At 45.6% G+C, this 26,051-nt stretch overlaps 1 protein-coding gene across 1 annotated transcript in view; it reads left to right on the top strand.

Moving 5' to 3' along the window:
* Positions 1-589: 589 nt before the first annotated feature.
* Positions 590-26,051, top strand: part of THSD7A (thrombospondin type 1 domain containing 7A) — a 562,828-nt gene continuing 537,366 nt past the window's right edge. The window contains exon 1 of the mRNA XM_050938787.1: positions 590-696. The gene's annotated coding sequence lies outside the window, so the exon portion shown is untranslated. The remainder of the gene's footprint in view (positions 697-26,051) is intronic.

Raw genomic sequence — 26,051 nt, 5'->3', positions numbered from 1 at the left:
TTAGTCTATGTCTGAGGGGCAACTGTGTAAAGAATCCTCCTTCTTCTCTTCACTCTTGAAAGTATTTGAAGTAATTCATGAATCAACCCTCCACATTATTATTTAAATAGCAAAAAGTCCCAGCTACAGTGAGTACTGTATTTGCTTATATTATGGAAAACAATTTTAATTAGTTCGTTTTTAGAAGCATTTGCTACAAGGAAATAGAGCTGGGTACTTTTATTGGCTAATTCCCTTTTACAACTTTTACCCAAAAGATAGTGAACGGTTTAAGACAGACATTGGAAATAATCTCGTCGTTTGTTTGCCATCTTTCCCAGATAAACTGTACATTTAATTCTTCAGCTAAATAGCTGGACGATTTACAATTTTCTTCGTTAAATGCTTCTATCGTTCTCTTCATAGCAATTAATGTACCTTTCCAGGGGTCTGTTTTAATTAGTATGAGGACAAGAAAACTCAAAATTAGCTTGTAAAATAACGCCCTGTTCCTCTGTTTTTTATTCCCATCTCGGTTTTCGAATAATAAAGGCAGATCGGAAGGTGGTACGATGATCTAATATTGGCAGCTGGCCCAGCAGCGGGAGAAAATGTTCTCTCGGCTCCACCCCAAACAAGGCACAGGCACTGGTCACTTTCCTCAAGCGCCCTCTCCTTCCAAGTTACTCTCGGGCCGTGCTGCCTCGGGAATAACAGGTCAGTCCCTTTCCCGAGTTCGTGTCAGCCGGAGAAGACGGTGGCGCGCGGTGCGGTGTGAGGGGGGCCAGCAGGAGCAGGCGGGGAGCGCGGTGCGGGCTGATGGCTTTTCCCACGCACGCCGGGGGCGGCCGGCCAGCGGCACCCGAGCAGCAGCTTGGCCACGCGCGAGCTGCGATGGTGCTGAACGCCGGGAGGCCCCTTCCCGTCCTGCGCTGGTGGGTTGAGGGGAGCCTGGGGCCCGGCTACAACCCCCCCCCCCGCAGCGGCCCCGGGAGAGGAGCAGCAGCCCGGCCCCGTGTAGTGCCCCCTGCGTGGGGGAGGGGAAGTCGAGGGGCGCCCCGCGGCGGGGCTGGCGGCTGCCGCGGGCTTTACTCGCTCGCCGGGCTCGGGGAGGGGGCGGGCGCCGCTGCATTGCGGCTGCAGCCGGTGACTCTGGGGGAAGGAGGCGGCGGCCGCGGCAGCGCGGTGGGGGCCGGCGAGGGGCGATGCCTGGGGGGCGCCCGGACCCCGCTGAGGGGCCTGGCCGAGGCTCTGCCCCCCCCGGAGTTCAGGAGCGGCCCCGCAGCGCAGCACCAGGGCTGGGGACTAGCCCGGCCCGGGCGGAGGCGCGGTGAGTACAGCGTCCGGTGCTGGCGGGCCAGAGCAGCCGCAGGCTGAGGGGGCAGGTGCCCGCTGCCATGCCGGGCGTGGGGGCGGGGAAGCAGCGTTGGACACCCGTAAAGCTGCTGGCGGGGGACTCTTGAAGCGATCCTTGGCTAGTGGTGAGCGCAGGAGACTGGGAGCCGGGTCCTCGGGCTAGTCCCAGCTCTGCCACTTTCACTGGGTGACCTTGGGCACGTCACTGACCGCCCCCTTGCTCAGTGTCTCCTGGTTGGTAACTAGGAGCAATCACCACTGCCTCCCAGGGCGGTTTGTGGCTCAGTTAAGGTTGGCAAAGGGCTGGGGAACGCACTGGGTGGAAGTGTCCCAGGGATGGGAAGTATTAGCATCCTTTAGTTGTTTCTACTGCCTTGGCAGTGCTAGCAGGGGGGGTAGCTTGAAATGAGGGAGATGTACAAAGCTAGGATGGACCTGTCTCACTGAAAATGCATGTCTAATTCCTCATCCTCCTCACAGCAAGGTATTCTAAAATCTGGTGATTCCCGGGCCTGGAAAGGATTGTGTTGCTGTCCACTGCACACTTTAAATGGGATATTTAGTGCTATATCCCTTAATCTCTGTCTCACTCTGTTTAATTCTTCAGGGGTGTCCTTTATATGAAAGATGCTATTAAGCACTGTGTTGCGTACTTCTGCTTTTCTGTTATGAATGAATTTGCAAATCAGTGACAACATTTAATAGTTCTGTTCTGTTTTCAAGGTTGCCATTTGTGACACTGAAAAAATTGCATAGGATTTATCTAGTTAATGGACTCATACAATTTATTATTTAGGTCGTTATATTCTGCAAACTAACCATTCAGCTGTGGTTACACACTTTGCTTTTTTTCCCCCCTTCTAAATGGACTTTAGTTGTATGAAAGCGAAGCACATGCGCAGCAAGAGTATTACAGAGAAACGTCTTATAAACATTTCCATAACCAGCCCTTAATTTCAGGATTTACACTGTCAGCTTGGAAGATCACACTTCCATCTGAATATTGTGTACTGTCTATTCTTTTATAAGTAAGCCAAAAGATTGCTGAGACTGAACCTTGTTTTCTTCTAAACTCCTTATTTTTCCATTTGTTTACTTTGTTTGAAAGCACTTTGTGTAGCCATTTTCACTTTCTGTATTAGCACGAAAACATCTCTTTGCACTATAGTTGGAGGACTTCACATACTTCCTTACGCTATGAAAAAGTATCTTTACTTGTCGCCATAGTAGCAAAGACGAAGCTGAAATGGCAGCAAACAAGCATCTTCACAGAATAGAAGTGGAACAAGCTATATAGGCCCAAGTATGTTCGATTGAGTTGCTGTGTAGCCCTTCTAAATATCAGCAGGGAAGCAGGAAAAATGATTTTAATTTTTTTTAAGAAATTTTGCATTGTAATGGTATTTTCACTAGTATTCAGTTTAAAAAAACTTCAAGTTAACAGTGTCACTTTTTAGGTTCTGTAAGAATTCCGTCAAATTTCAAATGAAATTTTGTAGATTGAGATTTATGGAAACTGATGAAACAGGTTTTTTTTCAGGTTTTTTAATACTATTAAATGAAATGCAGAACTAGAAATTATGGTGTTTTTGTTTTTTTTAAGAAGTGAGGTTTGTGGTTCTGACCTAAACAAAGTTATCTTGAGTTAAAATTATTTCCTCTCTTTTATTCTTGGGTTTAGTTTAGAAGGCCAGAGAAAAGAGTATGATACAAATACAATATAGAGAGTTTAAGAGCAGAGTTTGAGACAGAGCACTAATTTGTGTCTGAGTCACAATCTGAAAGTCACTTTACTAAGCTTTTATTGTTTCATTTGACCAGTATTTACGTATTGATCAGGTCATTCTTTAGCTTTATCTATAAATGCACTATTAACTCCTAAGACATTTTCCTGTCACTTTAATTATTTGCTTGTTCAGTCTGAGTGCAGGGAGATATCATTTGCCATTCTGTAATTTAAAATCTTTTTTTCTCAACTATAACATCTTGAGAGTAAAATGGCCACATTCCAAAGACGGCCTTTAGAAGATGACAGTTTCCAAAGTAGTGAACTCTCTGATTCCTGTTGTTAATATGTTGTAACCTAGTGATAGCAGATGATTTATTAAGCAAAGGTTGTCAACCATTATTTATCCCGATGATCTTGCTGTTGGCCTCATTTTGGCAGCATGGGGTAATGGCATGGAGGGATGATCATCTCCAATAAGATACTCACCACTGATGATTTAGTCATAGAGGAAGAGGACTGTGTGTTGTACTGAGAGTTATTTAGCTGAGTCTGCTGTTGCTTTGTTGGCTCAGCTTGCCTCCAGTTGGGTAGCTGTTGAAACATGATTCTAGGTAGAGTTAGCCACATTTTTTGCTCCTTATCTAAGGCAGTGGTCTCCAAACTTTTCTGATCGTGCACCCCATCAGTAAAAAATTTTTGAGCATGCACCCCCAATATATGTATATTTATGTATAAATTATATACATGTATTACTATACTAATATATTATGTACATTATAAACCATACACAAAAAGAGGGAAAAAAAGGATGAGATAAAGATGAAAAACTATTTAAAATTATTTTATTTATTAACGGTACAAAAAACCTTTTTGCCCTCACAAAAAAAATTAATAATAATAATACTTTTTAGTGAGAGCAATGTGATTGAATATGCTTCATTATTTCTGAACATCTTGGTTTAACACTTTGTGATACAGTGATTCAAAGGTCTGGGTTAGGGTGTAAGAGGGCGCTCAGGGTGCGGTGCTGGGTCTGGGAGGGAGTTAGGGTGCAGGAAGGTGCTCAGGGTGGGGGTGCAGGAGTAGGCTCAGGGCTGGGGCAGGCAGAGGTGCAGAGCACTTACCTGGGGCAGCTCCTGTTTGGTGTAGGGAGTGTGCAGGTGGCTCTGCGCAGTGCACCACTGCCCCCATGGCTGCGATTCTGGAAGCCACGATTCTGGGAGCTGACGCCCCCCAGGGGCATGCAGGGCCACCCAGAACGCAGGGGCTTTAGGGGCTGCAGGGCCCTGGGTTAAGGTGGCCCCGGGGCTCTGGCCTGCAGCTCTAAAGTCCCTTTTGGAATGTGGCCCTGCGAGCACGGGCTGGAGGACTCAGGAGGAACAGCAGGGGCAGCCACGCAGCGAGCAGACGGAGAGAAGTGGTGCTTTCTGCTTCAAAGTGCCGTTTCTCTCCAGCCAGCTTTGAAGGGGAAAGCGCTGCTTCTTTCTGGCCACTGGCTGCACGGCTGCCCCTGCTGCTCCATGGGCCGGAGGACTCAGGGCCGCATTCTGAAAGGGGCTTTAGAGCTGCAGGCCAGGATCCTGGGGCCCCCTTAGCCCAGGGCCGTGCAGCCCCTACAGCTCCTGCGTTCCAGGTGGCCCTACCTGGCTGGGGTTGGGGGGAGGCAGCTTCTCCGTTCGCTCCCTCCCTCCTCTGGCTGCCCTCCTCCCTCCCCCCACCCCCAGGCAGCGCTCCTTCTGCTGTGCCACCCTTCTGCTCTAGTGGCGCTCCTGCTGCTGCGCCCCCCAATGGATCGTCTTGTACATCCCCTGGGGTGTGTGCACTCCACTTTGGAGACCACTGATCTAAGGTGTAAGAGATGCCTAGTCCTGAAGATACATTTTTCAGTGAAAAACCCTGTTGTTTGAACAATTCCTGACCAGTTTTAATCAGAATGGGAAAATTTGTTACTTGCTTATTAAGTGGATACTCTCAAAGGAGTCTATTTGGTGAAAACAAAACTGTTTGCAAAACAGCATCCATTTTGATGAATCTCTCAGCTTGATAACTTACTGGAAAATAGGTTTTGTTTTTTTGTTTTGTTTGGTTTTTTTAATGTTTGAAATGTCTGTTTTTTCATTTAAATGAAAAGTTTTGTTGTTTTAACTCAAAAAACCTTCATTTTGAAGCTTTAGTTAAGTCAGACTAAAAAAAGATAAAAGGCTGAAATTGAGATGAAAAATTTTGATGATATCAATGTTTTGGTTGACCCAAACTTTTTTTATTTTTCCAGAGTTTTGGTTTATGAAATCTTTTGAGACTTTGACACTTGTCGTCGTGATTCAGGACAAATGAAATTTTTGACATATTGAAAAATTTCATGGGTCAAGAAAACTATTTCCTACCCAGCTCTAAATCTGGTAATATAGAGGTCACCCCGCTACTCCCATGACTTCAAACTTCGGGTTAAGTCAGGACTAGTATTAGAGAGATCAAGGCCTCTTGATCTAGCTGACTGATTTGTCCATGAAATTATGCATCTGTTATGTTAAGGCAGGGAATTATGACCTCTGTTGCAACCATCACATTATCCTAGGCGGCTTCTAATTCAACTTTCCAAGAGGCACAATGTAGTTCTAGTACTGGCAGGGACACCACCAGTGTGGCATCCAGAAGTTGTGTCCCTGCTGCATCCTTTTCGCCTGTTGCTATTGCTCACGGAAGCATATGACAGGAAGTGGCAGGAAGAAAGCTGAAGCCCTAGTGCTGGAAGATTCTCGGTGAGCGTGATCATATACAGTAGTGAATGTATTGTTTTTGCCTTAACCAGTGCTGTGGCATACAGAGTTTTCTTGGGCTTCTGCTAGTGCAATAAGTATCTGGAAGTTTGGGTACTCTGATTAACCTAGACTACCGCAGCTCAGTTACCACTTCCTGTTTATAACTGTGAGGAGTTGTCAGATTGTTTCATGCTTACAACTGAACTGATCTGGACTAGTCTGCTTGCGTCTATGATAAGTGTCAGAGCAGAAGATGAGAAATAACTGATTCTTGCTGTCGATGTTTTTTCTTTTTTTCACCCAGTTCTGCTTATAGACCAATAATGAGTCACCTACAAGTTGGACCTATGTGTTTTTTGTGACTAGTTAAGGACAGCGGAGAGAGTTTGGGCCCCATTGTTGATAGCTATTGTTAACACCATTGTAGGTGGCAAGCCTTTATGCACATGGTTAGGCCCTTGCTCAAGAACCAGTGTTGGACATTTTTGACCTTTTGATTATTAATGTCCCTTCTCAAATATCGCTTTTGTAGGGAATTTTGTTGAGGAAGTGGTGTCGAACAGCTCTGGCAACACTTGAATTCCACAGATGTCTCTGATACCTATCTGTTTTACAGTGTGGGTATGGAATTGAGGCCTGGTCTACACAACACAGTTACGTCAACCTAATAATGAATGTGTCTACACCAGGGGTTGGCAACCTTTGGCACGCGGCTCACCGGGCAAGTTTGTTTACCTGCTGCATCGGCAGGTTTCGCCAATCACAGCTTCCACTGGCCGGGGTTTGCCGCTCCAGGCCAATGGGGGTAGCGGGAAGCCACAGCCAGCACATCCCTCAGCCCATGCCGCTTCCTGCCACCCCTATTGGCCTAGAGCGGCAAACCGCGGCCAGTGGAAGCCTGCCAACGCAGCAGGTAAACGAACTGGCCCGGCCCACCAGGGTGCTTACCCTGGCAAGCCATGTGCCAGAGGTTGCTGACCCCTGGTCTACACTACAAGGTCCCTTTCACTGACATAACTCACCTGCTATGTCGACTTAATTACTCCATCTCTGCGAGAGGCATAACACTTAATTCGATGTTAGATCAACGTAGAGGCACTGCGTTACTTATGTTTACCTGTTCTCCAGGAAGCATCCTACAATGCTCTCCTGTGACGGCTCTCATAAACATTTTCAGTTCAACTACACAGCAGCCAGGTACACAAAAAAGAGCCCCTCCCCTGTTAAAGTACCAGGGACCTTTGCATTTTTTGGCTTGGAAAGCTAGCCTGCATAGCTGATCATGGTGACTTCACACTCCAAATGCACTCCAGTTTGGAGTACACAGGAGGTGGTGGATCTTCTTGGTGTGTGGGGAGAAGAGGTTGTGCAGCCACAGCTTCGATCCAGCCATAGAAACTTAGACCTCTATGAGCAGATAGCACCAGAGGGGCTACACCAGGGGGCACACAGCAATCAAGGAACTGTGGTGGGCATACCAGAAGACAAGGGAGTGAATGATCACTCTGGTGCAGCACTGCAGGCATGCCGCTTCTACAAGCAGTTGCATGTAATTCTCAGCAGTGATCCAACTCTGACCCCTAAGAGCAGTGTGGATACCTCTGAGGAGCTGGAGTCCTGGGTCAGTGCAGGCAACGCTGAAGAGGAGGTCTTGGGTAAGGAGGAGGAGAATGGGAGACAGGTGAGTGGAAGATCCATTCTCCCAGAGAGCCAGGAGCTGTGTGTAACCCCAGAGCAGTCCAGCCATTCGCAGAACAGCATCATGACTGAGTGTGATGCTGGGGAAGGAACGTCTGGTGAGTATGCAATTTCAAGTAATATTTTGAGGTCACATGCTCTTGTATTCTATTTTTAATTATAAGGTGAAGTAGAGTGACTATCTGCTTCCCAGTCACCACACCAACGAGGCAGAAGGTGCCCCATGAAAAAGACAGTTTATGTATACAAGGATGGCCTGGGAATCTTCCACAGAGATCTTCAGGGAACTTTCATGGAAGTAGTCTGCAGTCCATTGCAGAAAGTTTCTGGGGAGGGCTATCTTATTTCTTCCACTGCAGTAGGATGCTTTCTGATACCACTTCAGTATTTATTCGGCTGGCATCATGACAGTACACAGCATAGAAGCATAAGGACCCAGTCTGCACTTGGACACTTGCAGCATTTGTTTCCTTGCCACCTCTATTACCCTCAGGAGAGTGATATCAGGTAGGGTCACCTAGAGGAGATGGTGATTTCATTTCAGCTGCTCGGACTGCAAACAGTAGTGCCTGTGCTTTCTTGCTCCTGCCCACCCATTGTGATTTTTCTGCACCTTCACCCATGATTTCCAAAACATGGCTGTAATTTGGGTCTCAGTGGTTGACCTTAGTAACTGCAAGCCTTGGGCAATGGCTAGCAGCAGGGGTACTGGAGGGTGAGGGGGAAAAAGGAAATTTTGTGGTGCCCACTTGCCACTGCAAGCACCACCCCCATCCCAGCACAGTTACTGCCAAGGCTTACAGTTTGGGAGGGTCAGTGCAGGTTCCTGATCTCCAGACAACATCCATGTTACAAAGGGAAGGTTGTATGGCCCCTTGCCCACCTATGGTCCTGCCACAGGTTACCCACCCACTGATGCTGATGGTCCTGTGCCCCTGTCCTGGGGCCATATTCACCATGGCTGGGACAGCAAACTGGTTCAGTGAATACCTTGTGTAAAATAAAATGTTCTTCCTTAACCTTGCATGAAATAAGGGAAGTGATTCTTTTTATATAGAAACTCTGTACTAGACACGGTCTGTACTGACAATGGTTGCTTTGTGCTTTCCATGTCTTACAGCTGAAAGTGTGGCGCTTAGCTCTTCTTCCACACTGGTGTAGAGGCTCTCCCAGATAAGACAAAGGTGAAAGAGAATGCCTGATGACATGTTTAATGAGATTATGACTGCCTCTGGGACAATAGACACCAAGCAGAGATCCTGGAGGATTACTCTCTGTGAAAAACTGGGCGTGGACATTGCGAGCAGGAGAGCAGCCCAGGAGAGTGAGCGTAGCATGCAGCAGGAGATGCTGGGGATTCTGAACGAACAGATGTGTTGAGGCATCTGGTTGACCATCAGGAAAAGCGCCTTGAGGCTAGACTCCCTCTGCAGAATGGCATTCCAACATTGCTGTATTTCCGCTCCCCCAAACATTCCATGAGGCCAGATGGGAAAATGCAATATCCCTTCCTCTCAACCCCATGTAAAGGTCCTAAGAATAAAAGCTGCACACATGATGTGTGACAGGTAAGGCCACTGTGCTTTTTAAAGACAAGATGAATGTGTTTTTTCCCTCCCAATTTTATTTCATCATGTGTCCCAAATTAAATTCTAGTTGTGATCTTTAAGTGTCAGTATGTTTGTTCAGTAAAAGTCCATGTCTTGAAAATGAAATAATCTTTTATTAAATTAAAATAGGGGTAAGGGGGGGCTGGGCAGGAACAGGGAAACCGAGGCAATGGAGATGTGTGCTGGAGACTAAAATCCAGCAAGCACAGCAAGGTTCACACTACGGGAAGGCACAATACCGAGAAGCACAGTGCTCTGTGCTGAGCTCCTCTTATAGTCCTGGTATCTGGCTACTCAAAATTAGCGGTCTATTCACCTCCACACCCCACCCCTGTGGAAACTTCTGTCCCTTTGCCTCTCAGATATTATGGAGCACACAGTAGCCAGCTATAACCATGGGGATATTGCTTTCAGTGAGATCTAACCTAGTAAACAAACTGCACCAGCAACCCTTTGAATGGCCAAAGGCATGTTCCACCACCATTCTGCACTTTTTGAGCCTGTTGAACCAATCCTTGCTGCCGTCCAGCTTTCTGGTTTACGGCTTCATGAGACATGGGAGTAAGGGTTAGGCTGGGTCTCCCAGGACCACTATTGGCATTTCAATGTAACCAATGATTATTTTGCATTCCGGAAAGAGTCCCTGCTTGCAGCTCTCTGAACAGACTGGTGTTCTTAAAGATGCATGTGTTATGAACCTTCCCTGACCATACAACACTGATATCAGTAAAATGGCCGTGGTGATCCACCAGTGCTTGCATCACCGTTGAAAAGTATCCCTTTCTGGCAAAGTGGCATGATTTTAAGATAGGAATATGCATCCCATCTGTTGCTCCACTGCAGTTAGGGAACCCTCATTGTGGCAAAACCATCCAGTATCTCCTGCACAATGCCCAGAGTCACAATGCTTCTTAGCAAAAGGCGACTAATGGCCCTGCATACTTGGATCACAATAGTCCCCACAATGGATTTACCAACTCCAAATTGATTCCCACTGACCAGTAACAGTCTGGGGTTGCAAACTTCCACACAGCAATCACTACTCACTTCTCCGTTGTGGAAGCATGTCTCATTTTAGTGCCGCTGCACTGCAGGGCTGGGAAGTGTTCTGCACGCAGTTCCTGGAAAGTGGCCTTGTGCCTACTAAAGTTCTGCAGCCACTGATCATCATCCTAGAACTGCAAACAATGTGATCCCACCAGTCAGTGCTTGTTTCTTGGGACCAGAAATGTCACTTCAATGTGTTCAGGTGCTGTGCGACTGCCAGCAGCAACCAGGAATTGTTTCATTCATTCCAGCTTGAAGGACATAGCAATGTTCTGCGTGGCGGCTCCTCTCTCAGCTCTGGAAATACTGCAGGACAAGGTGTGTGCTGTGGTCTTTATAATGCTGAGTGGAGTCCCTGTTTCTCAGGATCTGGCATACATGTGGCTATGCCAACCTTTTGAAAAAAGGTGCAAAATATGGGTTGCAGTTGAAATCAGGAGAAGGAGGGAGAAAACTGCATCATGGGACATTGAAGCCATGTTCCCACTCCCCCCTACAAGAATGTTTGTCCCATGAGGCATTGCAAGCCCTTCCCAAAACCCCCTGCAGTGAGTTGCACTGTGGTATAGCTACCCATGGTTCACTGCTTTCCGCATCGATGCAAGCGCTGCTAGTGAGGACATGCTTCACCAATACAGGGAGTGTAGCATGGACACGCATTACCGATTTAATTACTGCAGCTGCTGGATGTCGACTTAACTGCAGTCGACTTAAGTTTGTAGTGTAGACATGCCCTGAGGCTGTATTTGATATTAATGGTTGATCATCTCTTGGCTATGTATCAAAGTGAGATCTCCAGACTGATTTTTATTAGATCTGTTGGTGGCCTTTAAAACCCATGCTATCACACTCCTGGTTGCTAATGAATTTATCTTTCAGCTGGTTTGTTCCTCTTTTCTTTGAAACATCCTGAGGGGCAATGTTTAGCAACTGCCTGTCTTTCTAGAGGAACCTCACACACACAGCCACAAAGGCTTTTGTCTTGTCACCTTTCCTGCTCCATTCTGCAGTAACAGAATGTTGTAGTTCAAATCTAACGTATGTACATGTGTGTGTCTCCAGAAGACTTGACGTTAGTGTGTTGGTTTGTAGTTGATTGAGTTTTATTGGTCTAGATAAATCTGGGATGTAACTGCCAACATAGAAGTAATCTTTTTTAGGGACTGTCTTCAGTGTCTAGTCTACATTTTTTTTCCTGATCATTTTAGATAACTAGTATGTCATTGTGACTGGCATGGAATTCCTTACCAAAGAATGTTTTAAAACTGTAAAGTCACTTCTTTCTCGTCAGCACTGATTAAGTATTAAACTGTAACTAAGCAATCAGTATTTCAACCAATATTTATTTTCAGCATGTAATTTAAGGGAGGAAATATTGTGCTTTTTGGCTTAATACAATCTGTGGCTTGCATTTGTTGCACACTCTTGTTCATATCACATTGTACAGGCTCTGGCTAGGAAGCTAAACGTTCATTTATTAGGAGAAAAGTCTATTCCTTGTAGATTTTTTTTTTAATGTAGACCTCTTCATATTATGACAGTACTCATTTAATTATTTCATATTTTCTCATGTGCATGCAACTTCTTACCTGTCAATATCTGAAAGTAAGAGTAGAATGGATCTGAACTAAACATATTCTACATCTTATGTGACAATGGTTTTATGTCAATAACAGAGTATGACCGAAAATATAACTCCACCAGAGAGGTCCTTTGGGGCCATCTGCCTGTCCCAAGTCAGGATAAAGGAGGAGGGTTGGGCGTGGGGCTAGCAACTCCACCTCGTAAAAAAATCAACCTGCTACAGAAACGCCAACAATAGAGACAACAGAGACTTTTACCCTGGAAAAAGAATGGTCTTCAACTCGAAGATGCATGACGCTGGGTGGTAAAAGCCGTGAGGAAGCCACTAAGCCGATTACCCTTCTTGCAACCAGGAGGATTACCATAGGCACATGGAACGTGAGGACCATGTACGAGTCAGGAAAGACGGCGCAGGTTGCAGCAGAGATGAGGAGCAACAACCTGACCCTATTAGGCATTAGCGAGACAAGATGGACGCAAGCGGGACAGAGACGACTGTTGACAGGAGAGCTGTTGCTGTATTCAGGGCATGAAGAGAGCGACGCAGCCCACACACAGGGAGTAGGCTTCATGTTGTCCAAGCAGGCACAGGGAGCACTGATTGGTTGGGAGGCACATGGTCCCAGGATCATCACAGCATCCTTCAGAACTAAAATGAAGAGGATTATAATGAATGTTGTTCAGTGCTACGCTCCAACTAGTGACAGCGAAGAGGAGGACAAAGATTATTTTTACAACAGACTCCAGAAAATATTAGAGATTCTCCCAGACAAAGACATCATCATCCTTATGGGAGACATTAATGCCAAAATTGGACCTGACAACACAGGATACGAACAAGTCATGGGGACCCACGCTCTGGGAGAGATGAGTGAGAATGGAGAGAGATTTGTGGATCTGTGTGCACTTAACAACCTGGTCATAGGAGGTAGCATCTTTCTTCACAAGCGGATCCACAAGAGTACCTGGGTATCACCAGCAGGCATGACAGAAAATCAGATCGATCATGTCTGCATTAGCAAGAAGTTCAGAAGATCCTTGCAGGACGTTAGAGTTAGACGAGGAGCAGACGCGGCGTCCGACCATCACTTAGTGGTGGCCAGATTGAAGCTGAAGCTGAAAAAGAACTGGATAGACGCATCAGACAGAAGAGTAAAGTACAACGTCAGCCTTCTGAAGGACCATAAGACCAAGGAAGATTTTGGACTGACGCTGAAGAATAAGTTTTCAGTATTACAGGATCGGTCTGAGGAAGAGGAAGACAGTGTATTAAACAGATGGCAGAAAGTGAGAGAGACACTTAGGTCAGTATGCCAGGAAGTGCTTGGAATTAAGAAACACCAGCAGAAAGAGTGGATCACAGCAGAGACCTTGATCAAGATAGAAGACAGAAAGAAGAAGAAGAAGGCAGCAGTCAATAACAGCAGGACTAGAGCAGCAAAGGCCAAAGCTGAAAAAGAATATGCTGAAGCCCATAGAGCAGTGAAGAGGAATATCAGGAAGGACAAGAGAGAGTATGTGGATGAACTGGCAGCAGAAGCGGAGCAGGCAGCATACAGCGGCAATATGAAACAGCTGTGTGATACTACCAAGTGACTGTCTGGAAAGTTCAGTAAGCCAGAACGTCCTGTTAAAGACAAGCAGGGAAAGTCTATAACAGGAATAGAACAACAGATGAACAGATGGGCGGAGCACTTTGAGGAACTCCTGAACAGACCAGCACCACCAAATCCACCAGATATCAACCCAGCCAACGACGACCTCCCAATTAATTGCGATAAACCAACCAGAGATGAGATCAGAAAAGCCATCACCACGATGAAGAATAGGAAGGCGGTTAGACCTGATGACATCCCAGCAGAGGCCCTGAAAGCAGACCTGGATGCTTCAGTGGAAATGCCGTACCCCCTCTTTAGAGAAGATATGGGAAGAAGAAGTGATTCCGGTAGACTGGAAAGAGGGATATCTCATCAAAATCCCCAAGAAAGAAGATCTTAGCAACTGTGCCAATTATAGAGGAATCACACTCCTGTCGGTGCCAGGGAAGGTCTTCAACGGAGTCCTCTTAGAGAGAATGAAGGATGCCGTCGATCCACAGCTACGAGATGAACAGGCAGGTTTCCGGCAGAATAGATCATGCACGGACCAGATAGCAATGCTTCGCATCATAGTCGAGCAGTCTATGGAGTGGAACTCCTCGTTGTACATCAACTTTGTTGATTATGAGAAAGCGTTCGAAAGCGTGGATCGAGACCCCCTCTGGAAGCTCCTTCGGCACTACGGCATCCCAGCAAAGGTGGTCAACCTGATCAAGAACTCATATGACGGTATACACTGTAGAGTGATCCATGGAAGGCAGCTTACTAACAGCTTCCAGGTGCAAACTGGAGTCAGGCAAGGATGCTTGTTGTCACCACTTCTTTCTCCTCGTCATCGATTGGATTATGAAGACATCCACTTACGAGCGTAGGAACGGAATCCAGTGGACATTGTGGACCCAGCTTGATGACCTGGACTTTGCTGATGACCTTGCACTCCTTTCGCACAGTAAACAGCAGATGCAAGAGAAGACCAACGTACTGGCAGCCACGTCATCACAGGTTGGCCTCAACATTCACAAGGACAAGACCAAGATCCTTAGGATTAACTCCATCAGCAATGACCCAGTCACACTGAATGGAAGCCCCCTGGAAGAAGTGCAGTCCTTCACCTAGCTAGGTAGCATCATCGACCAGCAGGGTGGCACAGATGCAGAAATCAAAGTAAGGATTGGTAAGGCAAGAGCAGCCTTCTTACAGCTCAAGAACATCTGGAGCTCCAGAGAGCTGTCTTTGGCAATAAAAATTTGACTATTCAACTCCAATGTGAAATCAGTCCTACTATATGGAGCTGAAACCTGGAGGACAACCAAAACAACCATTAGGAAGATCCAGACCTTCATTAATAGCTGCCTCAGAAGGATTCTCCAGATCCGCTGGCCAGACACCATCAGTAACATCCACCTCTTGGAGAGGACCTGTCAACTCCCAGCAGAGGAAGAAATCAAAAGGAGAAGGTGGAGTTGGGTAGGACATACACTACGTAAGCAGCCACCTAACATCATGAGACAGGCACTGCGGTGGAACCCCCAAGGCAAGCGGAAAAGAGGCCGTCCAAGAAACACCTGGCGACGCGACCTTCAGGCTGATAGCAAAAAAATGGGCTATACCTGGAACCAGCTAGAGCGAATGGCCCAGGACAGAGGACTCTGGAGATATGTGGTTGGCGGCCCATACCCCGATTGGGGTGACGGGCATGAGTGAGTGAGTGACCGAAGATATGCCCTGACTTGAAAGTATGAGAGAGAGATCAAAATAGCATAAAAAGCATGGGATTCCATGGAAACTTGCACACTCATTTTTGTGATGTGTGGCTAGGTTTATATTTTGTGGTCATGTTATATTTTGGAGTGTGGTTGAAATTGAATCATCTAGAGGAAAGTTGAGCTCATCATCTCTTTTCCAAAGCATTCCTTTCCTTTTCCAGTCTCTGTCACATTTGGCATTTTCACTATACTCATTGTCTCTCAGGCTTACCATATTGGTATTGTTTCTAACTCCTCTATCTCCTCCTACATTTGAAGCTATTGTGAAATCTTTTCCTTTCTACAGCTCTGAAATCTGCCTATGCTCTCCATACCCACTCTATAAAAACCCTGTCCTCCTCCCAGTTATTTCTTGTCTCTGCTACTTTCCTCCTTTTTTAGTGTCATTCCCCTTCAGTCTGTTTAAAATGCATTTCCAAAAGTCCTCAAGTTTTTCTGCCCCTCTAGACCCTCTTTATTGGCTTCCCCTTGGCTTCTGCATCAAATTTAAACTTTGCCTATGTCTTAAAGGCTCTGTATAACATAGTTTCAGCCTACCTTTCTGTTCTTGTCTCCTTTTGCTAACCCCTTTGCTGCAACCAAGCTGCAAGATTAACCATTAACATTAGATTGATATAGAATACTACTATTATTTAATTTAGTTTAGGGAGAGTCTGAAGATGTGATCACTGCTTCAAGTAATTTACAGTCTAGAGCTGGGATCCAGCAAAATCTTACATTTCACAAGATTGTGGGAGGAAGACTTGTTGTTATCTAATATCTTGTACTCACAAGTTGTAAATCATATTTGTATTTTATTATTTTTTATTAAAATAACTGGTAAACTTGAAAAATTGTTCTGTGCGTTATAACCACTAGGGAGGAAGAAGAGGATCCTGATCCTGTATCTTTCAAGTCAATGGAGTGCTACCACAATATAACTCACTTGTATCAATGTATGGGTTTATATTCTCATTTTTGCAGTTCTCTGTGTTCGTACACTTAATACAAATCTGTGTTCTAAAAACATTCAGTTCTATATAAATACACTTCTGAGTGCTGTGGATTTTTTTTCCTTGAGAAAACATCTTTAATTCCTCCAAAGCTCTTTGAAAGCAAAGAAGACTTCCACATTGATTTCAGTGAGCTTTGTATCACAGCCTAGTAGTCTAGGCCCATTCCAATTTTAAGGGCTCAATTTTTCTCCCCTTGAAGACAAGAGGAGTTTTTCCATTGACTTTTTAATGAGAACAAAATTGGACTCTAATAACCTAACAACACTATAATATGGTGTTATTCCTCCAGTTAGATATACACAATGTGTGGTAGAAAGAACATTAGTTGTAAAATAAAAGAGGTGAGGTCAGGGTGTCTTGAGAAATCATTAGTGACTATGTAATTATGAGAATTTAATCACATTAAAACTGCTGCTAAGGATAATGGATAGAAATCCTAGGTATAAAGATTGGGGGAAAAACACAGTTAGTGGTCTCTTTAATTAAACATATGTTGTAGTGTTTCACTAACATACCTGTAATGACTTTTATTGAGGACAATGTAAAGACTAATTTATCTCAGAGATTAGTATTGATCAAGGTAAAGCTAAGATCAGTATTGGATTTTGAGGGTTACTACCTTTGGAAATGGGATGAAATATTGAAGATGGTGCATATATTAGGTTGTGGGTATTTTTTTATTTAAGGAATGAGGGAATTCAACTGTTTAATGTGGTATGGTATTTATAAATAGAGGTGACCTAGTAAAGGGTTGTCTAGTTTAATTAGGCCATTTCCATGGCCAAATTAAACTAGACATAACAGTTAAACTGCTCCCTCCTTTCTTAGTCTGAGTGTGAAAATCTGCCCTTATTGAACACAGTGGCAAAACTCACATCAGCTTCAATGGGAGCAGGAATTTATCTTCTGTGGCATTCAATCTTTTTTCATTTGCAGACCCCTAGCAAATTTCAGATGGAAATCTTACACATAGTCTATGGACCCTAGGTTGAAAATCACTATTCTATGGTAATGATAACCTTTTGCAGACCCCCTGACTTGTGATCCCCAAACTGTGGAGGGGGGCATGGAGGCACGTTCAGGGGGCATTGTTTTGTGCAATTAGGAAGTTGGCAGCCCTACTCCCTGGGGGGCACAAACCGGGTAAGGGGATGGGGGCCAGGACCGAAAAGGTTTGGGGACCACTGCCTATGACACAGTCTCCAGACCCGCAGGCATGCGTGGACCACAGGTTGAAAACCACTTTTCATATTTAGATTCTTAAACTAATGGTGGGACTCAAGTTAGCCCTCATGTTGTGGTTTTTTTTTTTAAGAGGGCCATTTAAGTGGCTAACTATTTTGTAACTGGTCAAATATCTGGCTTATATTTTGTTTTTCTAATGTGACAGTTTTAGTCCATGTTAAATGCTTGTTATCAGATCTCTGCTTTTGGTATTCCATTTTAAATTAAAGAATTACAGGTTCGATTTTCATCAAAACAGTCAGAGAATGTATAGAATAGTGTACAGAAGAAAACTGACAGGTAAAAACATAAGTAAATGCAGCCTAAAATATTATATAGAACATGTGGATTGTAGAAAAATTAAACTAATATAGCTTTTGCAATAATACATTTAAATTACACATGTACCCAGAGACTTTGTATGAGGCACATAACTTAAAAATACTATTTCAGTAAAATTTGTTTTTGAGATTTTCAAAGGTGCCAATGTAGTGCTTTCAGTGGGAGCAGGCCACTCAGCTCCTGCAGGCACCTTTGTAATTCCCAACTTCTCCTGATATATTTCATGTATCAATTGAAACAACAATACTACATGGTGATCAATATCAATGCAGAATCTTCCAGAAAGTATTTAATCACTTTATCCTCCTATCCTTCCTGAATGTGTGAAAGATTTATTTCACAAAAGAGCCATGTCTTTCTTGGGTATTGCTCTATTATGAGAACAACAGACTTTCAGTTGGCGTTAACTGGTGTAGCTCCATTACCTTCAAGGGAGTAATGCAGTTGACACCAGCTGAGGATTTGGCCGGCTGTTTGGAAGTCCAGTGTTTGGTAGCTATAAAATGAGCCTGGACCAATGAGTCTGTACCAAGCCCAACATTTTTATCACTGTAGAAATGAAATACAGATAAAGCGTATTTATTTTGCTGCTGTTTTTTGAACAAATTCATACCACCTAGAAATCAATTTGTCCATTTTTGATGGGGTTTGCTCTTAAAAATCCCCTCGGACAAACTTGGAGTGTATTTTCCCCTCATATCTCATGTGCAGAATTCCCAGTCATTTCAACAGGGGCTTAATTCACAGGTGGGTGAGAATAGACAGTAGATAAATAAGAAAAAGTATGTGAAATTCAGTGATAGAAGAGCTTGCTTCCCACAGATGCTAAAATAAATGAAGTGCTACACTTCTTAGAACTCAAGAGGGAAGATTTCATAATAGAAGAATGAACTCAGAGGTAAGATGACCAGGTGTCCGGTTTTTGACCGGAACACCTAGTGAAAAGGGATCCTGGTGGCTCCGGTCAGCACCGCTGACTGCACTGTTGAATGTCCAGTTGGTGGTGCCATGCAGCAGGCCTGACAGGCTCCCTGCTAGCCTCCATGCTGCGTGCCTCTCAGGAAGCAGCCAGCATATTCCTCCTCTGGCTCCGATGTGTAGGGACAGCCAGGGGCTTGTGCACGCTGCCTTGCCCCAGGCACCACCCCTCAGCTTCCATTGGTCAGGAACTGTGGCCAATGGGAGCTGCAGGGACAGCACCTGCAGACGGGGCAGCGTGCAGAGCTGCCTAGCCATACCTCCACCTAGGAGCTGGAGAGGGCACATGCTACTGCTTCTGGGAGCTGCTTGAGGTAAGCACTGCCCGGAGACTACACCCCTGAGCCCCACGCCCCCCTGCCCCAGCCCTGATCCCCCTCCTGCCCTCTGAACTCCTTGATGCCATCCTGGAGCATCCTCCTGCAACCCAGCCCCTGATCCCCCAGAGCCCACACCCCGAGACAGAGCCATCACTCCCGCCCCGCACCCCAACCCCCTGCTGCAGCCCTGATCCCTCTCTCACCCTCCAAACTCCTCAATCCCAGTCCAGAGCACCCTCACCTCTGTGTGCCAACCCCCTGCCCCAGCCCTGATCCCCCTCCTACTCTCCAAACCCTTCAGTCCCAGCCCGGAGCACCCTTCACACCAAAGCCCTCATCACTGCCCCACATCTGAACCCTCACCCCCAGCCAGAGCCCTGATTTCCCTTCCGCACCCTGAACCCCCTCATTTCTGGCCCCACCCTGGAACCTGCACCCCCATCCCAGAGCCCATACCTCCTCTCACAGCCTAGCCCCTTGCCTCAGCCTGGAGCCCCCTCTCATATGCCAAACCCTTTGGCTCCACTCCACAGCCCAGGGCCCCTTCCTGCAGCCAAAACCCCTATTCCTGTTCCCACTCCAGAGCCCACAGTGGGAGTCCTCATCTCCTCTCACATCCCAACCCACTGCCTCAGCCTGGAGCCCCCTCCTGCACTCTGAGCTCCTCATTTCTGGCCCCACCCCAAAGCCTGCACCCTTAGCTGGAGCCCTCATCCCCTCCCACACCTAAGCCTCATGAACCAGCCTGGTGAATATGAGCTAGTGAGTGAGGGTGGGGAGAGCTGGGGGGTGGATGGAGTAGGGGGGCAGGCTTGGGGAAGGGGCGGGGCATGGGCAGGGGCAGCTCTAGGTATTTTGCTGCCCCACACATGGCAGGCAGACTGCCTTCGGCAGCTTGCCTGGGGGAGGTTCCCGGTCCCACGGATTCGGCGGCGTGCCTGCGGCTGCGGGACCAGCAAACCCTTCGCAGGCATGCCGCGGAAGGCAACCTGCCTGCTGCCCTCACAGCGACCGGCAGAACTTGCTTGGTGTGCTGGTGCCTGGAGCCGCACCTGGGCATGGGTGTTTGGGTTTGTGTGAGTGGAAAGTTGGCAACGCTATTCAGAGGTCATGTGATAGGGTGTACACACACTAGTTCCGTAGGTGTTAACCACACTCTGTAGGTGAAGAGGCCATTCCTCTTTGCTGCTGCTGGGCACGCTCAGACTGGAACCAGAGTATAAAAAGGAGCAATTAAGCTCAGTCTGGGCTGACCACTGAGGACACTAGACATACACTGCAGGGAAGCTTCCAGAGCCCCAGGCCTCAGAAGCCAGCTGTACGGACACCCTGGTGACACCCAGCTGACCACTGAGGCTGATGGAGAAGAGATTGCTGAGGCTGCGCTGTTGCTGCCACTGGAAGTCAGAGTAGGAAGGGACCCAGAGATCGAGACTGTAGTAACAAGAGGCTGAGACTGATCACAAAAATACTGGTTCCTTAGGGCCCTGGGTCGGGACTTGGTGGAGAAGGATGTGCCTAGGTTTCCTTACCCAATATCACCCACCATAGGGTGCAGTCAACCTCCCTTGAAGGGGTGGACTTTCCTCTCAAAGGACAACTCTTGGCTCTGGCCATTGGGCCATGCTGCCCTGAGCAGAAAGGCAGCTCTATTGACTCTGACCACTGGGAAATGCTGCCTTGGAGAGAAGGGCTGCTACATAGACTCTGGCGTTGAGCTATGTTGCCCTAAGCAGAAGGGCTGCTTTATCGACTCTGGCCATTGGTCCATGCTGCCCTGGGAGCCAGAAGAGCCATATTGACACCAGATCCTAGACCACTTGAGCTGTCAAATCCCCATTTTGTGTCCTCCCTCCCATGACCTGACATCCTGTGATGGAGTGTACCTATCGCGTGACAGGAAAGAGCAAGTAAAAAATCACTTAGAAAAGTTAGATGCCTGCAAGTCACCAGGGCCTGATGAAATGCATCCTAGAATACTCAAGGAGTTAATAGAGGGGGTATCTGAGCCTCTAGCTATTATCTTTGGGAAATCATGGGAGACGGGGGAGATTCCAGAAGACTGGAAGGGGGCAAATATAGTGCCCATCTATAAAAAGGGAAATAAAAACAACCCAGGAAATTACAGACCAGTTAGTTTAACTTCTGTGCCAGAGAAGATAATGGATCAAGTAATTAAAGAAATCATCTGCAAACACTTGGAAGGTGGTAAGGTGATAGGGAATAGCCAGCATGGATTTGTAAAGAACAAATCGTGTCAAACTAATCTGATAGCATTCTTTGATAGGATAATGAGCCTTGTGGATAAGGGAGAAGCGGTGGATGTGATATACCTAGACTTTAGTAAGGCATTTGATACGGTCTCGCATGATATTCTTATAGATAAACTAGGAAAGTACAATTTAGATGGGGCTACTATAAGGTGGGTGCATAACTGGCTGGATAACCGTACTCAGAGAGTAGTTATTAATGGCTCCCAATCCTGCTGGAAAGGTATAACAAGTGGGGTTCCGCAGGGGTCTGTTTTGGGACCGGCTCTGTTCAATATCTTCATCAACGATTTAGATGTTGGCATAGAAAGTACGCTTATTAAGTTTGCGGACGATACCAAACTGGGAGGGATTGCAACTGCTTTAGAGGACAGGGTCAAAATTCAAAATGATCTGGACAAATTGGAGAAATGGTCTGAGGTAAACAGGATGAAGTTCAATAAAGATAAATGCACAGTGCTCCACTTAGGAAGGAACAATCAGTTTCACACATACAGAATGGGAAGAGACGGTCTAGGAAGGAGTATGGCAGAAAGATCTAGGGGTCATAGTGGACCATAAGCTTAATATGAGTCAACAGTGTGATACTGTTGCAAAAAATAAGCAAACGTGATTCTGGGATGCATTAACAGGTGTGTTGTAAACAAGACACAAGAAGTCATTCTTCCGCTTTACTCTGCGCTAGTTAGGCCTCAACTGGAGTATTGTGTCCAGTTCTGGGCACCGCATTTCAAGAAAGATGTGGAGAAATTGGAGAGGGTCCAGAGAAGAGCAACAAGAATGATTAAAGGTCTTGAGAACATGACCTATGAAGGAAGGCTGAAGGAATTGGGTTTGTTTAGTTTGGAAAAGAGAAGACTGAGAGGGGACATGATAGCAGTTTTCAGGTATCTAAAAGGGTGTGATCAGGAGGAGGGAGAAAAGTTGTTCACCTTAGCCTCCAATGATAGAACAAGAAGCAATGGGCTTAAACTGCAGCAAGGGAGATTTAGGTTGGACATTAGGAAAAAGTTCCTAACTGTCAGGGTAGTTAAACACTGGAATAGATTGCCTAGGGAAGTTGTGGAATCTCCATCTCTGGAGATATTTAAGAGTAGGTTAGATAAATGTCTATTAGGGATGGTCTAGACAGTATTTGGTCCTGCCATGAGGGCAGGGGACTGGACTCGATGACCTCTCGAGGTCCCTTCCAGTCCTAGAGTCTATGAGTCTATTAGCCACTAAGAGGTGCTCATATAGTACATTTTACAATTAAGATCCCAACTCAGAAGTTACTGGTAAAAAGAATGATTTAGTCCTTAGAATTGGTTGTATTTTATGATTTAAAATTTCAGAATATTAGCAATTAAATAGATCCAAATGTAATCATGAAAATATTAACAGATATATATCTCCTCTTAGCATCTTTATAAATTGTGTATAACATTACTAGAAATTTCCATTGACTGTCCCTGAAAATGTATATATTTGCTGGCGGTTTTGCCTTTAATTTAGCTGTTCATTAAATTTCTGCCTCTAGAAATCACAGGTATATATTGGATATGTTTGTCTCTCTTATAAATCTCAGTGCATATATAATAACTCCTAGGGGCTTTGGGATCTAGTCTTTTAGAATGAAAGTTGCTGTATAAACAAGATGCTCTTTAATATTAAAAGTGAGATTCATAGGTGACCCAGTGTAAGGTATTTCACTCTTAACAATGCACGTCTCTCTCAGCAGTGGTCAGAATGCCGACAACTCAAAGTACAGAGATGATGAATAGACGTGTTAGGGCTATGAAACTCCATATACTACAGCAACTATTGTTATCCTGGACCATTATTGGATTTTCTAACAGCAGTTATCCTTATCAAAAGAAATCTGCAGTGTACATGTTAAGAAATTGAGCCCAGCATTGTTTACACCCTAGGTTATAAAATCTAGATTGAAAGAAATGTAACTAGTTTTGAGGAGTTTTCAGAGGATAGGCTAATTTCTGTCCTCGCTTGCCATCCTGAAGTAAATGGAGTTGCATGGGTGTTAAGGAGAGTTGGTCAGAAATTTTCTGTTAAAGCTCTTTTTTGATAAAAAAATTTTTTTTGCAAAAAATACCTGCTTTGTCTCAGAAAACACTTATTTTGCCAAAATATTTCAGCTGAAAACCAAAAGATTGTGGAATGTTTTGTTCAAAATTTCAGGGGATGGGGAAGAGGGAGAAGATGAGCCAACCCTAGAATTAAGGAAGGGCAGAAATTGGTCCAGAGATGTACTATGTACTTTATATGTTTCTGACACTCTTTAACTCCCTGTATGATGGAAGCAGCCGGGTGGCAATATTTTTTCAAAGTGTGGGTAGAAAACAGTGTTTCCTGGGAGGAAAGCAAAAATGGAGGAACAGAATGTTCCACTTGCTGGCACTTGTTCATTTTATCACCTTGTGGCAAATATAAAGAAGATGACATTTCTTGTTCAGAGGACTACTGCATGATGCCAAACAGAAAATTCTAATCCCTCTCTTTCTATCTTGTCCATCTTGGTTTTAAAAATGCGCTCGCTAGTATTGATAGGAAATATTTACAGAAAATGCAGCCTTTTGTAATGAATTGGCCAAGTGCAAAGTATGCTTACTCAGTGCAATCAGATTCTCTGGCATTCAGATGATGCATATAATGTATGAAATCTTTGTTGCAGATGGCTATTATGCAAAGGCAAACACACACTGAAATTTTGTTCACTAAATAACCATTTCATCCAAAACTAGGTCAGACTTTTACATTATGCAAGCTAACTTTCAAAAACTTTTGAGGTAGTATGACCTATATTTGATGTTAAATTGGGCCATTAGTGATTAGTTGGCAAACAACCAATTTTTTAAGTACGGTAATATTTTTCATATAGAATGGTTAATGCTAATTTGGTCATTGCTTTCACCAGCCTCATATAGTTTGTGTATTAAATGTAGAATAACATTGCAAACTCTTCCTTCCCATACTTAAAGGCCGAACTTCATTGTGTTGAATGGACCTGCTTTTGACTTACAGATGTAAGTGAGAACAGAATGTGCCCTTTTAAGCAGGTTATGGATTACCAAATGATTGGAATGTGAACAATAAAGCTCTGCTATTCAATCACAGCTGAACAACACTGCATCATAATTTCAGCACTGGAAGTGTGTACTTTTCAGGTAATATGTTTTTCTTAAAAAGCTGGAATATTTTCATAATTCTGATATCTGAGCCCCAAAGAAGTATTGCTTTGGCTGGTGATGAAGACCAAGCGTTTTGGGGATGAGTTGCTTGAGCTCAGGATCACAGTTGGAGACAGTATTTATTTCTTCTTACTAGCCAACCGAGAGAAACAAAGTACAATAGTTGGAGGTAGAGCTGCATGAAACTATTAATTGTGGAAAGCTAAGTTTCTCAGATTTTGAGTGTCAAAACTTCAGTGGAATTACAAAAACTTTAGTTTGAAACAAAAAGGAGTGCAAATTTTAGAGGAGATGCTGGCTAAAGCGATGGTGGCTCTAGCACCATGGCCTAGTGCAGTATTTTTTCAGCCAATGTAATATGACAATGAAATAAATTGTGAGGCGGTGTCTAATGGATGCACCCAGGGCCGGTGCAAGGAAGTTTCGCGCCCTAGGCGAAACTTCCACCTTGCACCTCTCCTAACCCTGCAGCAGCTCCCTGGCCCCCCTCTGCCCTGACTCACCCCCTGCCCCTGCGGCAGCTCCCCCCACAGGGAGTTGTGCAGCACCTCCGCACCCCAGCTCACCTCTGCTCCACATCCTCCCCGAGCACGCCGCCCCCGCTCTAATTTTCCTCCCAGGCTTGCGGCGCCAAACAGATGATTGGCGCCGCAAGCCTGGGAGGTGGAAGAATTAGAGTGGGGGCAGCGTGCTTGGGGAGGATGTGGAGCAGAGGTGAGGAGCCCTGTGGCAGCTCCCCCACCCCGACCTGAGACACCCCCATGGCAGCTCCCCACCTCCCCGGCCTGGGGAGCCGGGCGGTACCTCCCCACCCCAGCCAAACAGCTGATTGGCGCCGCAAGCCTGGGAGGCAGGAGAAGTGGAGCCGCGACTGTGTGGTACAACTCCCTGACTGCCGGTGGCGCTGTGACCCAGGGGAACCCCTGGGCTGCCAGCGGCGGCTTAGACTCTCTCTCCCTCCCAGTGCAGTAGCCGTTGAAATGCTTTAAAAATTTTTTGGGGGTGCCGCTTTTTGCCACCCCCAAATCTTGGCGCCCTAGGCAGCTGCCCTGTTGGCCTAAATGGTAGCACTGGCCCTGGATGCACCCTGCTATATGAAAGACAGTAGCCAAAATGGCAAAATCCCATGGTTAGTAGGGTGCAACAAGAGCCAGTGAAAGGGAGAAGAGGAGCTACATGTTCCTGTTCCCACTCCCACAGTTTCAGCTGCTACACTCTGTGCCCCATGCTCTTAAGTCCCTTAATCTCAGTGAAGTACCTCAGACATCTCTGTTCCCCACCCAACCTTCTCTCCTAGCATATTGCTCTTTTCCAACAGAAGTGGTGCTTCAATAGTGTTGACCTCTGCAAGCAGTGATTCAATGTAGTTGGGTGTGGGGAAAAGAAAGAAGTGCTGCCAGTTCAAGTCTCTCCTCCACACCTTCCCTCCTGCCCCTCACCTAACATCAACCTCCATGCCTAGCACCAGTCTGACAAGTACCAGCATGGTGGATCTTTTACCAGCCACGTTTGTGTCCCCACTCTAGCAATTCTTCTATGAAGCAAGTAAATATTATCTCCGTTTTAAATACATGGAGACTGAGCTACAGAGACACGCCCAAGGTCACA

The sequence above is a fragment of the Gopherus flavomarginatus genome, chromosome 2, assembly GCF_025201925.1.
Source record: "Gopherus flavomarginatus isolate rGopFla2 chromosome 2, rGopFla2.mat.asm, whole genome shotgun sequence".
In the NCBI taxonomy this organism is placed as follows: domain Eukaryota; kingdom Metazoa; phylum Chordata; order Testudines; family Testudinidae; genus Gopherus; species Gopherus flavomarginatus.
This window is presented reverse-complemented; position numbering and strand designations above follow the sequence as displayed.